At 36.8% G+C, this 13,276-nt stretch overlaps 1 non-coding gene across 1 annotated transcript; it reads left to right on the top strand.

Annotated features, from left to right (window-relative positions):
- The first annotated feature begins 582 nt into the window (after positions 1-582).
- On the top strand, positions 583-687 carry LOC127223765 (U6 spliceosomal RNA). Its single transcript, XR_007834648.1, has one exon. It is a non-coding gene; the product is annotated as a U6 spliceosomal RNA (small nuclear RNA).
- The last annotated feature ends 12,589 nt before the right edge of the window (positions 688-13,276 follow it).

Below are 13,276 nucleotides of genomic sequence, written 5' to 3'. Positions count from 1 at the left end.
GTGTGGGACCTCGCCTGAGAGTCAATTACAGATAACTGAAGGTGGTGGTGTGATTTCTAAGGACAGTTGTTTTATATAGAGGACAGGAGACAAATGAGGTAGGGAGCTTTGTGTGGGTTTAGTTAGCAGGTTTTCATTTGATTTTCTCATATTAGAAGGATATGGGAACTAGGGGCATTGAAGAGAAGCATGGTTACTATACTATTGGGATCATGAAATCTCAATGTATACTGCTGTTTAAAGATGGCTTGCTCTGCCTCAGAGGGATCTTCTCATGACATTTCTTCAGATAAACATACCTAATAATTAATGAGATGGACTGACATTCTAATACTATGTTCTTCTTAACATACACTGGCTTCTCTATAAGCCACATTAACCATCCATGAAGAGCTGTTGGAACACTTAATACGATCATATGATAAAACATGTTTGCAAATATCTATGGTTCATGAAAGAAGAATTCAAGACCCAGTGATTTTATAGGACTTGTGGTTATTAATAAATGTTATTATTAGTGTGCAGTGAAATACAGACAGAGACAGAAAATATTCTCTTCTTGCTGTCATTTCAAAAAGTAATGTCCTCACTTTGGCAGCACATACTAAAATCGGAACAATAGAGAGAAGATTATCATGGCCCTTGTACAAGGAAGACATGCAAATTTATGAAATGTTCCATAATTAAAAAAACATAATGTACTTACACTGAGGGCAAAATACTATTTTGTGTTTCTTTGAAAGTCACAATTACTTATTAATGTGGCTTGTACACCTGCTGGGCATGATACAACTTCTCAGACTTCAGCACCAATTAGCTGTTGCCACACACATTTTTAGTCTATGCTTATTGTGCATTGAAGTGCTTATCATGCAGAAGACACAGACAATAATATCCTACAAAGCTATCATTTTATCAAAAGGAATGTACTAAGATCTAATATTAAATCTATAAACTATTTTTAGGTCACAGTTTGTGTTTTATTTGACACTGCTGTGTTTTCTTAGCAACTTAAAATACCCTACATTTTTAACTGGTATTTTTTAAATATTTTAATTAAAATGTAATTATTGTATTTTTGTACATTTTTATTAAAATAAAATTCATTAATTTCCTCTTTGTGTTGCCTCCCTTGAGCCACTTCCAAGTCCCATCCCTCAAGCTCCTACTATGCTCCCTAACTCTTACATTGATAACCTCTTTTGCTTTGATTATTATTGCTACATATATATGCATGTGCATTATGTATACAGAAATAACATATAACTACAATCTGCCTAGTCTGTTTTGTTGTTTGTGGTATATAAGGTCTCAAAGCTAACTTCTTTGTATTGAATAACCAGTTAGGGGATCATCCTTGGAAGATACTTATTCTTTTCTCTATAGTCATTTGTTGCTTATAGTTCTTTGTCTAGTGTTGGGATTCTGTGAGATTTTTTTTCCCAATCTGTATTAGTGTGTCTATTGATAATGACATTGATCGGGTCTTTTTTTATCATGATATTTCTATGAGAGACTCTTTCATAGCAGGCATACTGGTATTTTGGCTCAGACAATCTTTCTATACCCTTTGCATACCCAACAGCGACTCCTATTAACCACAACAATGACCAGACTGCCAACGTATCTACAAAGGTGCAGTAAGTGTCACTCACATGTTTGTAACCAACAGCTGTCCAATTGGACTTGAAGTTCATTCAACAGGAAGTCATCCCAGGTACTAGAAACCTAGGCAAGTTCCCTAGGTCCTGCATCTTAGAAGAGAGTCTATTATTGGTACTTTCTAGACCAGCACACTTCTTAGATATATTATAAATCTTGTGCTTATACTCACAGGAAAGTTGTTAAGAGTAGTTTTTCCTGTAGACCTTGGCCCACTGCCCCACCAGTCCCAAATAACACATTGAGACATTGTCTTTGATATAATGCTGTTGGCTAGTTTCTAGTTTCTTATTGCTAGCTCTGTCTTAATTATTAACCCATTTCCATGAATCTGAGTATTTCCATGTGGTCTTATCTTACCGGAGAGAGAGCCCAGAGTACTACCAAGTAGGTCCTCCATCTTGGATATCATCCCTACTCCTTCTTTTCTCCTCCTTATCTCCTAAGCCCCACCTCTCTTGCTTTCCTATTGGCCAACAGTAATTTATTCATTAACCAATACGAAAAATATACTTACAGAATTACATCTCCCATCAGAAAGTGTAACTACCTCCCCTCATAAGATAAGCTACCCTTCACATTAAATGGAGATCATTACAGTAAAATACAATTGTACACAGGGATTGTGGAGAGCTGAGACCTGATGGATATATCTACACCACAGCTCATGCATCAATATCTCAGTGACCATTGTGCGAGAGCGTATGGAAAGATTATTAAGAGTCAGAACCCCTAGATTCTTTCTTGCAGTAACTTAAAGTACCTACATGCAAAGGTTGGGAACCAGGTTGTTTACAGAACATCAATGAAAACAGTGCCTTGAGAATTTATTCTTTTATTAAAATGTACTAGTTATTATGGTAAGTACTTATTGGCACATTCCTAAAAGCTGATACTCTAAGATCCCTTGGTAGATTTATTGTCAGTCTAGAAATACCAATGGCAGCATATGGTGGAGAGGATGTGGAGAAAGGGGAACATTTCTCCACTGCTGGTGGGATTGCAAACTTGTACAGCTATATTGGAGATCAGATTGGCAATTTCTCAGGAAAATGGGAATAAGTCTACCATAGGACCCAGCAATTCTGCTCTTAGGCATATACCCAAATGATCCACATCCATGCAACAAAGACATCTTCAACTATGTTCATAGCAGTATTATTTGTAATAGCAAGAACCTAGAAGCAACCTATATGATTCTCAACTGAAGAATGGATAAAGAAGTTGTGGCATATTTACATAGTGGAATACTACTCAGCGGGGGTGGGGGGGATAGAATCTTGAAATTCACAGGCAAATGGCTTGAACTTGAAGAAACTATCCTGATTAAGGTAAGGTAACCCAGTCACAAAAAGAGGAACATGGTATGTACTTACTCATATATGGATTTTAGACATAGAACAAAGGATCACCAGCTTATAATTCATACTACCAGAGAAACTAGGATACAAGGAGTAACCTAAGAGATTCATACAAGGTCCCTCACAGAAGGAGAAAGGAAGAAGATCTGAACATATTGGGACTGGGGAAGCAGTGAGTGGAGTGGGAGTTAGGAGAAAGAGAAGAGTAAGAGAGGAGAACATGTGGGACCAGGAAGGAAGATTGAATCTGGGGACGAATAGATAAGAGCAATAAAATAAAATAAAATAAAATAAAATAAAAAAGAGGGGAGCCATTATAGATTTCAAGAGAATACTGACTCTAGAGAAATGTCCAGAGACCTACAAGGATGTCCCCAACTAACAATTTGAGCAACAGTAGAAAGGCTACCCTTCCCTGATAATGAGATTGATAACTAAGTTATATGCCATCATAGAGCCCTCATCTAGTATCTGATGGTAGCAGAAGCAGACACCCACATCTAAACACTGAGCCATACTCCTGGAATCCAGTTGCAGAGAGGGAGGAGTGATAAGAAAATGGGGTCAAGACCAGGCTACAGAAACCCATAGAGATAGCTGACCTGAACAAGGGGAAGCTCATGGACTCCCAGACCAAGAGCTGGGAAACCAGCATTGGACTGATTCAAACCCCCTGAACATGGGTCTCAGTTACAAGACCTGGGCAGTCTATGGGACCTCTGACAATGAAACCAGGATATATCCCTAGTATACCAAAGGACATTGGGAGCACTTTCTCCATGGAGGGATACTCCCTTAGCCTAGAGACATGGAGGAGGGTCTAGATCCTACTCCAAATGACTTGACAGATTTTGATGATCCCTCCAGGAAGGCATCACCCTACCTGTGGAGTTGGGGGGATGGGATGGGAAGGAGGTTGGAGGGCATTAGAGGGAGGGAGAGGGAATTGGGGTTGATATGTAAAATAAGATTAAATAATATATGTATATATACATATGTATATTAACTTAATATTAAATATATGAATTTAAAAGACGGGCTGTATGCTGGAGAGATTGCTCAGTCATTAGGACAGCTTACTGTTCTTTCAGAAAATCCAGTTTTAGTTCCCAGAACCCAGATTATGCAATTCACAACCAACTCTTAACTATGGATCCTGGGAGTCTGAGTTGGGGAGGGCATATAAACTCACAAAGGCTCGAATGAAAATTTTAAATAAATTTAAAATGTAAAATAAGTGAATAAAAGATGGATGTGCTTATTAGATTAGTGGGAATAGTTGAAGTTAAGTCTAAAAAATATAAATAACATGAAATCCTTCCCTTCTGAAAAACAGCATTACAGTGAGTGCTCAGGCACATTGCTGAGATAGTCCTGGAAAAACATACACTATCAGATCCTGAGATGTTTGACTGAGGATGAGATTGTAACCCTTGAAACTGATAAGTGATCTTCTTTATACAAGCTTTGTCTTCTTGCTGGTGGTAGGTCAATTGCATTGACTGCTGGGTGTAGCAATACAATGTCTTAGGATGTGTCTTAGCCTTTTATTGCTGTGAAGGGACACTATCACAATCTTATAAAGGAAAGCATTTCATTGGAACTGTCTTTCTGTTTCAGAGGTTTAGTCCATTATTGTCTTAGGTAACAGCATGGTTGCATGCAGGCAGATGTGGTGCTAGAGAGGTAGTCCAACATTCTTTATCCACATCAGCAGGCAGCAGTAAGAGAGTGACAATGGGCTTGGCTTGTGCTTCTGAAACCTCAAAGCCCACCTCCAGTGACACACTTCCTCCTAAAAGGTCACACTAACTCAAAAAAGGCCACACCTCCAAATAGTGCTACTCCCCAAGGGCCTGTGGAGATCATTTTCATTCAAACCATCACGGGCCTCTTCCTTCCTTAAATGTGAATCATCTTGGGACATTGGGATTGCAGAGGCTCCTGAAAGACTCACATGATTGTACCTGAGTCAATATCTCTCTCTGACTGATATTGCTTCTGCTATGTATGGACAGAATTTTGTCTGACGAGGGCTCCCCAGTAAACTTGATGCACACATTCGCACCCTAATCATTACAAGATAACATGATCCCACAAATCATTCTGATGACTATTACATAAAGTGTCTTTTGGTCACATACTATTTTACTTATGAATATACCCGAGGAACTGTTTGAGTTTATTTATTTGCCTGTGTATACAATGCACAAACTCTTGGGGAACGACAAGTCAAACTATTTATTATTGCGGTTAAATAAGGATCAGGATAAACAAATAAGCCGAATAGATGTTTATTCAGGGAGAAATAACTTACAGCCTAGACAGATGAACACCAGCAATTTCCGTCGGATGCTCTCCTGTCCGAGTCCCGCAAGCAAGAGAGCTTTTCCCGGCTCTTCCTCAGACCTCCTTCTACAGGTCACCTCCGCCCATGGCTCCACCCCCCCATGGGCGTGGTCAGTGCCACAGAAGTACTATTTCACTACAATTTATTTTCCCAAATTGATTTGCAAAACTTTTATTATTAATATTATGATAAAATATACAAGACACAGAATTGTACTTAATCTTTGAAATACCTTTCCTCTTCAATATAAACTAATATACAGATCCCAAGGTACAGTACAATTTTATGACACTGAAAATGATTCACACCCTTAGTATTTATTCTTTTTGGTCATTTAACAATATTAGGTCTCAGGTTACATTTTTCTTAAGTGAGCAAACTTTTTGAACAGATTTTATAAGTGCAAAACATAGAATAATATGGTTGTAATGGGTTTTCTTCCTTTACTTTATGAAACTGTGAGGTTACCATCATTGTGTAATTTAATTTTCTTATAAGCTGAATAAATATGAAGTTGGGATTTTTTTAAATGTTGAGTTTTAAAAGGTTAAGAATTTTAGAGTTGGGGAACAGTGCTGCTCTGCTGTGTCTGTCTGTAGAGAAGAGGCGCTACACAAAGCTTGGGAAAAGAACAACTCACTTGAAGGAGTGCACAGGACTGGAATTCAGACTAAGAGCTGAGGGACTAGAGAGTCTCAGTAGTCATGCAGCATCATCTGTGACTTTGTGGAGATCTTGAGTCAGTTTGTGACAAGGCCTGAGCACACTGGACTACCAGCCAGCTTTTGTTTTAAGAGTCTGGAGTTTTTAGATCAGTGGAAAAGCAAGAGGGCTATGGAACCATAGCTTACCTGTTTGCTTTTATTTCTATTGTGGGAAAGAATATACAATTGTCTTTCCTCAAAATTTCAAGGGACAATTTATTAAAAAAAAAATATGTGATGATGTAGCTGCTCCAGTTTTATCCACAGTTGAGTCAATTTTATAGCTACTGCTTACAAGGTAACAGTTTAGGGATAACCATTCTTGAAAATCTTTAAATTTATGATTCATTTTTAGCAAGAGATGGTGCTCATGCATCTGTTAAAACTATTTAGGGAGTGAATAGGAAGAGGAAATATTCTCTTTGAATGAATCAGAAGACAGGAAAACAAGACTGAGGAATGAAGGCAATATACTTATGTATTGCCATCTTGCATTTGAAATGCTGACAATTTAAAAGTACAGTTCTTTGCAAATGCATTATTAAACAGTACTCTGTCACAGGAGATGTAGCATACCACATTAACCTGCATGTAAACCTAATATAGGCTATTGTGGCCATTCTATTCCATCTATACCAACATCAAAGCTAGAATGGAAGTGTAAAAAAAAACCATAATAGAGGGAGCCATTATAGCTTTAAAGAGAACTATCACAATAAGGAAATGTCCAGAGATCTACAATGATAACTCCAACTAACAAGCTAAGCAACAATGGAAAGGCTACCTTAAACGTTCTTTCCCAATAATGAGATAAATTGATGACTACCTTATATGCCATCCTAGAGCCTTCATGTAGTACCTGAGAGAAGCAGAAGCAGGCACCCACAGCTAAACACTAGCTGAACTCCTGGAATCCAGTTGCTGAAAGGGAGGAGTGGTGAGCAACAGGTCAAGACCAGGCTGGAGAAACCCACAGAAACAACTGACCTGAACAAAGGTGAGCTCATGGGCCCCAGACTGAAAGCTGGGAAACCAGCATAGGACCTACCCAGACCTCCTGAACGTGGGTGTTAGTTAGGCAGTCTATGGGGCCTCTAGCACTGGATCAATATTTATCCCTAGTAAACGAATGGACTTTGGGAGCCAATTCCATATAGAGGGATACTCCCTCAGCCTAGATACATGGGAGAGGGCCTAGGTGTTAGGAGTAGTTTTCCTGCCAGCCTGGACCCACAGCTGTGTCAGCCCCAACTAACATAAAGAGAAACTATATTAGATATAAAGCTGTTGGCCTTTTACTGAAATTTCTATTAGGCTAGTTCTGTCTTAAATATTAACCCATTTCTATTAATCTAAGTGTTTTTACGTGGTCTTATCTGACCGGATAGAGGGTCCAGACATCTGGTCTCTCAAGTCTCTACATCTTGAATCTTCTACTATATCCTTGTCTACTAGTCCAGCCTGTCTTGCTTTCCTACTTGCCAACAGTGTTTTATTCATTAACCAATAAGAGAAACATATTTACAGAATGATATCTGACATTGTATCCTCATTTCTATCTAAAATAAAAAGAAGGGTTTTAACTTTAACATAGTAAAATATATAATAAAACAGTTTTCAAATTAGAACTGTAGTTAACAATATTTAGTCCATTAACATTGTCAAGAATTAAAGAAAATATTTTATCATCTATCCTATCTTTGTGAGTCTAAAGATTTAATGTAACTTATCTTTAATCGTAACTAAGGAAATCTATAACCCTATTTGTCATTAACTCCATCAAGGCCACAGAAGGATAATATATAAACTCTAGAAATAAAACAGACATTTACTACCTGGTTAGTCACTCGAAGATTTTCTGTGGTGTCCTATCTTTAGCCTATAGGCCATAGTGTGTCTGGCAGACTCCTCAGCAAAGCAGGACACTTCAAACTGTCCTCCTGTATTGGCAACCTGTTAGTCATTTTGTCTGTGTCCTGTAAACTGTCTGACAGACTCTTCCATGAAGTAGCAATGTTCATCTTGTATCAGCAGTCGTTTTTTGTGGGTCCTGCACATCTACTTTATAAAGCATATAGTTAAACAGTCTAGACAAGAGCAGTATCTTGCCTAAATGGCTAGTCTTGTCATATTGGGAGTTAACTCCATAACAAATTTCTTTGATGTTCATCTTCCTTCTTGATGTAGGTGGTGTTGCTAGTAGTAGTTATGTCTCGCTGTCAAGAAAAACCCTAAACCATTTTAAATGTCACATTCTGTAGGTCTTTGAAAGGTTTGAAGAATATTTATTCATCTCAAATATATCTCTATATATCTAGAAAACCTAACTAACACTATAAGTTTTGACTATTATAGATAACTATCTATAATCTGTACTAATTACCTTTTTAAATGAGCTATATAAACGCAATACCAAAACAAGAGGAGAAATACACATATCATAAAATTGACCTTAGATTTGTATCAATAAATGACATCTCCCATCACCTAGTTCCTGCTCCAAATAATAGGACAGACTTTAATGACTCCCCATGGAAGGCCTCACCCTCCCTGGGGAGCAGAAAGGGGATGGGATGGAGATTGTAGGGGAACAGGAGAGGATAGGAGGGAGAGGGAACTGGATTGACATGTAAAACAAACTTGTTTCAAATTTAAATAAAAAATTATCAAAAAAAAAAAAAAAAAAAAAGGAATGACAGAAAAGGACTGTTACTAGAGAAGAAGATGGTTTAGTAAATTGGTGACTGTAGGTGCTCTTCTCGTGATGATGACTTCATTAGTCCTGTGTAGTTGTCAAGGTTTCCAGTAATAGGCATGGTGTCCCTGTTGTTGAACAGGTATTAAGTTCAATTAGAGAGCTGCTGGTTGCTGCCAAGGTATGTGTGTCATTACTTAACCATTAGTATTATCTTGCCTTGGTGGTAATTAGTGTGGTTCATAGGGGTCATAGCTGGGTAGAACTGTTGGTTACTTCCCATCTTTGGAAGCATGTATGGTACCTTCTGGTACCATGAAAGCTAGTCCTCAGAGAGGGAGGCATTAAGATCATACCAATTGATCATCTAGGGCCAAATGGTCAGATGTGAAAACAAACATCAAAGTAATATAACATGGATTGAAAGGTTATGTTTAGGAATATATAAATTATATACATATATGCATGCAATACTAAATAGTGAAAAAGTTGACCATGAATTTGTAGGAGGGTAGGGATGGGTATATGATAATGTTTGGAGGGAGACAAATGAAAGGAGAGATGTCGTAATTATATTATAATCTAAAAAACAGTGACAATAAAAAAGAATTACAGAAAAGGAAATGGTAAGCACAGAATCAAGAGCATGCTTCCCACACTCACTTTGAACTCCAAAGTTTACTGTCTTGACATGAAAAGATTAAGGCTTGACTTCTACATCTGCTAAAGATGTACAATTTAAAATCTTCATGGATATTCAATATCTCTTATATCCCTGAATTAGGATAAACCCTACCACTCTTAGAGCATGATTGGTAAACTGCATCCCCAGTCCTTGACTTTATAAAGTAATGTTTCCCTGTGTTATCCAGTTGTCCTTGAACTCATGATCCTCCTCTTTCATACCCTAGAGTGTTGGAATTTCATACATTTGTCACCATATCCTATTTTAAGAAATATTGCACCCTCATAATTTTATTTCACTTTTTCATGTGTATGCAAACACAAATTTATATGCATACAGATTTTGAAAATAATCTAAGTCAGAGGAGATGCTGATTAGTGATGGCAAACACTTGCAGCCAAGATTGATTCTATTTAATATTATTCTAACCCCAACTGTTTTGTTACACCCACCTCTATAAATATTTTATTTAATACATGAACCCCATATTTTTGTATTTTCTAGAAACAGTGCTGTGTGCCTGTAATGTCCACTAATTGAGAGAGAGATTGGATACATAGTGAGCTTAAGGCCTTCCTAGGTGGCATTAGACTTTGTCTCAAAATCCTAAAAACCAAATAAAAATAGAAAACACTATTTAAACTTTTCCTTTGATTGTTACTCTTGTATATAGTCAATTTTAGTAGAAGCATTTGAAACTGATAGGCATATGTTTGAGAGTCCTACATTTTGGGACAGATGACAACAAGGCTAACCATTAGTAGTATCATTTTAGAGAACTTCCTGGAAAATGGTTTGTATAAAAAAACAGTAATGCTTACATGAAGGGTTTTGGGAGTTATAGAAATGGGAGACAGACAGTGTTTGTTTGTAGTAAGCCTTCAGTATACCGAGGTAACTATTTCTGGACATGATGTAATTTAGATGTGCCTCCAGTCTATAAGTAAACTCTAAATGATTGGTCAGACAAGGAAACCCTATATAGAAAATGACTAAGGCAAACATTCATCCTCTGGGAAAAATTAGAAAATAAATTTTTGCATAGGTATGTTCAGCTCTAAAATATTCATTAAGTATATAGCCTCAGAAATTATTCATATAAAGATGATTTTAAGCTGCAAAATAATTCTTTACTAAGAGACTCATAAAATGACACATTTTGAAGGTGCAATTTGTTTTAATGCATTCATAATGTTATATAACTGATGTGTTTTGTAAAGTAAATTCCATAAAGTGAGATGAAAGCTAAAACCATTATTCCAAACCATCAAACCCTAGTACTTTTATTACCGAATCGAGATTATGTCAAACTCAGTGGCATTAATTATTCTGCATATTTCTTTTATGCATAAAGTTTTAGACTAGTTTATCTCCTGGGAAAAGCCTGTAACAAATCCTTCCATATCAAACTCTCACCAAAACAACAGTTATCTTGGAAATAATGAGAATACAGTTAATTTGATCAGTGAAGGCTTTACACTCAAAGTATGTAGACTTCTTTGCATATATTTTGTATTGTGGCTACTATTACATTTAATTTAAACCCATATATGTATTTCCAGGTAATTATTATTTCCATTGCAGTTTTATTTTGAACTATAATTCTGCACTATAATTTTAATTTGAAACTCCCCACAAAGTCATAATACAAATGTATGCTAAAAAACCCAAGGTCCCTCAGTGAATTTATTTTAACACATTACCTCCTGAATTTCATTACGTGGATTAGTCTGGAAAAATGGAGAACAGCTGGCCTTCGTCTGCTATGTAGCATCTTCCTCTACTCTTCTCTAGGCTAAATCACCCCAATTCCCTTAGCCTCTCATCCGAAATCCTATTTTCTAACATTTAAATCACTCTGCTGATCAACCAGGCCCACTTCAAATTTACTTGGCTCCCTGTTATGCTAAGCAGCCATAATTCATTAAGCAGCTTTCAATCAGCAAGAAATCAGGCACTACTCACTGAGTTCCCCTGTCTCATAGGCAATGGCTGTGCATGTTGGGCGCTGACACACACACACACACACACAGACACACACACACACCCCACATCTGATTTCCAGATACTCTTTGCTTTTTGGACACACATATTTCTTTATAGCCTTTGATACCAACTAAACAGATTTATGCAGCCTGCACTATGTGCTGAGGCAATTTTATTGTTTCATCCCTCCCCCCTTTTTTGTTGGCCTCTGCTGTGTAAGAGGCTGGTGGCCCTGATGCAGGAATAAGAATACAGACCTGTCTGATAAGTGTTTCTATGCTAACATGGAAGACGTACCATACATGAACAGAAATAAACAGTAAATTGTATGAACTATAAAGTGGTAGAATTTGCAAGAACAAAATAAAGCATTTAAAAATAGTAGAAAGTTTAGACACAGGACATGCAATGACATCAAAGTTATAAATTCTTTCCTGGCTTAGATAATAGTTTTAGTATAACAATAATGATGTTGACAGAAGCCAGTGGATGCCAGGTGTGGTGCTGTATGCATGTAATTGCAGCATTTAGGAAGCTGAATCAGACAGACCTAGAGTTAAGATTAGCTAGGGCTACATAGTGAAGTTGTGACTCAAGTAGTCAAAATGAAAACAAAAAAAAAAAAAAATAAAATAAAACTGAAAATGATGATCACAGAATCCTTACACCAATTGCTCTAAAAACATGATCTCATTTTTACCCCATTAAACCACCACACAAATTTTATGAATTCATTGTAATTCTAAGCCACCTTATCTTAATACTAAGCCTTAGTTGACTCTCAAGACTTTGGAACTCTGCTTTTGCAATTCCTTGTGCTCCTAGAGACTGAACCCAGTGTCTCATGCAGGTAGATAAGTCACCTCCTAGAAAACTATGTCCCCAGCACTCTTTCTGCTTTCTTATTTAGAGACAGCGCCTCACCAAATTATCTGGGCAGTCACTGAATATAAAATCTTCCTGTCTCAGTTTCCTAGAAAGCTGATATTACAGGCTTGCACCTGGTGGAATTTGGCTGTCTTCCTAAAGTCATCTAGTTGACATGTTGAAAAATCTGAAGGAAAATTTTGTCCTTGTGTCTGTATTCTTAATGTCTTAAGCCTTATGTTTTAATTAGGACACTATATAATTGATTATGATGCATTATTATAATTAATATAAATTATATAAATATAACATAAATAATATAATTAACAACAATTTCATCATTCTAGTATTCTAAGAAAATTTATGCATTGGTATTTGATTAAACTGATGCTTTAAAACATTAGTCTCCCACATATCTGAGAGACAAAATGCTGTTAGGTAAGAGTAGATAGGAAAAGTCTCTCCTTTTGCAGTGTTGCTAAGAAACAAAACATGTAAAAGAAAAGCTTTGTTAAAGGTTTGCCATTCTGGGACAAAGTACAAATTTCCCAAAAGCTATTTCCTCTTTTTCATTGAAGTGTCTCTTTGTGAGTCTCTTTACTTTACTATGCCCCATGTTGTTCATTTATTTGAATATTGTGAGTTCCCCCAGTGATCTGCAGAGGTTTAACCTTCGTCTAGTGGTACCCATTGCCATGGGTGGTTCCTGGAACAGCTGGATAAACGGACAAAACATTTGAATTATGACACTGAGCAGTAGTAAGGGTTTTACATCTACAGTTTGATAAGGTTGTTCTATGAATCTCCTGTGTTGGTTTTAGAAGCCCTTGGGAATTGAAGGGGAAAATATGGACAACATAGCCATGATTTTTTTTCTTTTTTTTAAATTTAATTTTATATAACAAAGTCCAATTAAATGAAAACAAACATTTATACACAATATTTGGGAATTTGGGCATCGTTCTT

Source organism: Phodopus roborovskii, unplaced genomic scaffold (assembly GCF_943737965.1).
Source record: "Phodopus roborovskii unplaced genomic scaffold, PHOROB, whole genome shotgun sequence".
NCBI lineage: Eukaryota > Metazoa > Chordata > Mammalia > Rodentia > Cricetidae > Phodopus > Phodopus roborovskii.
Note: the sequence above shows the minus strand (reverse complement) of the source record. Positions and strands in the feature narration are given on the sequence as shown.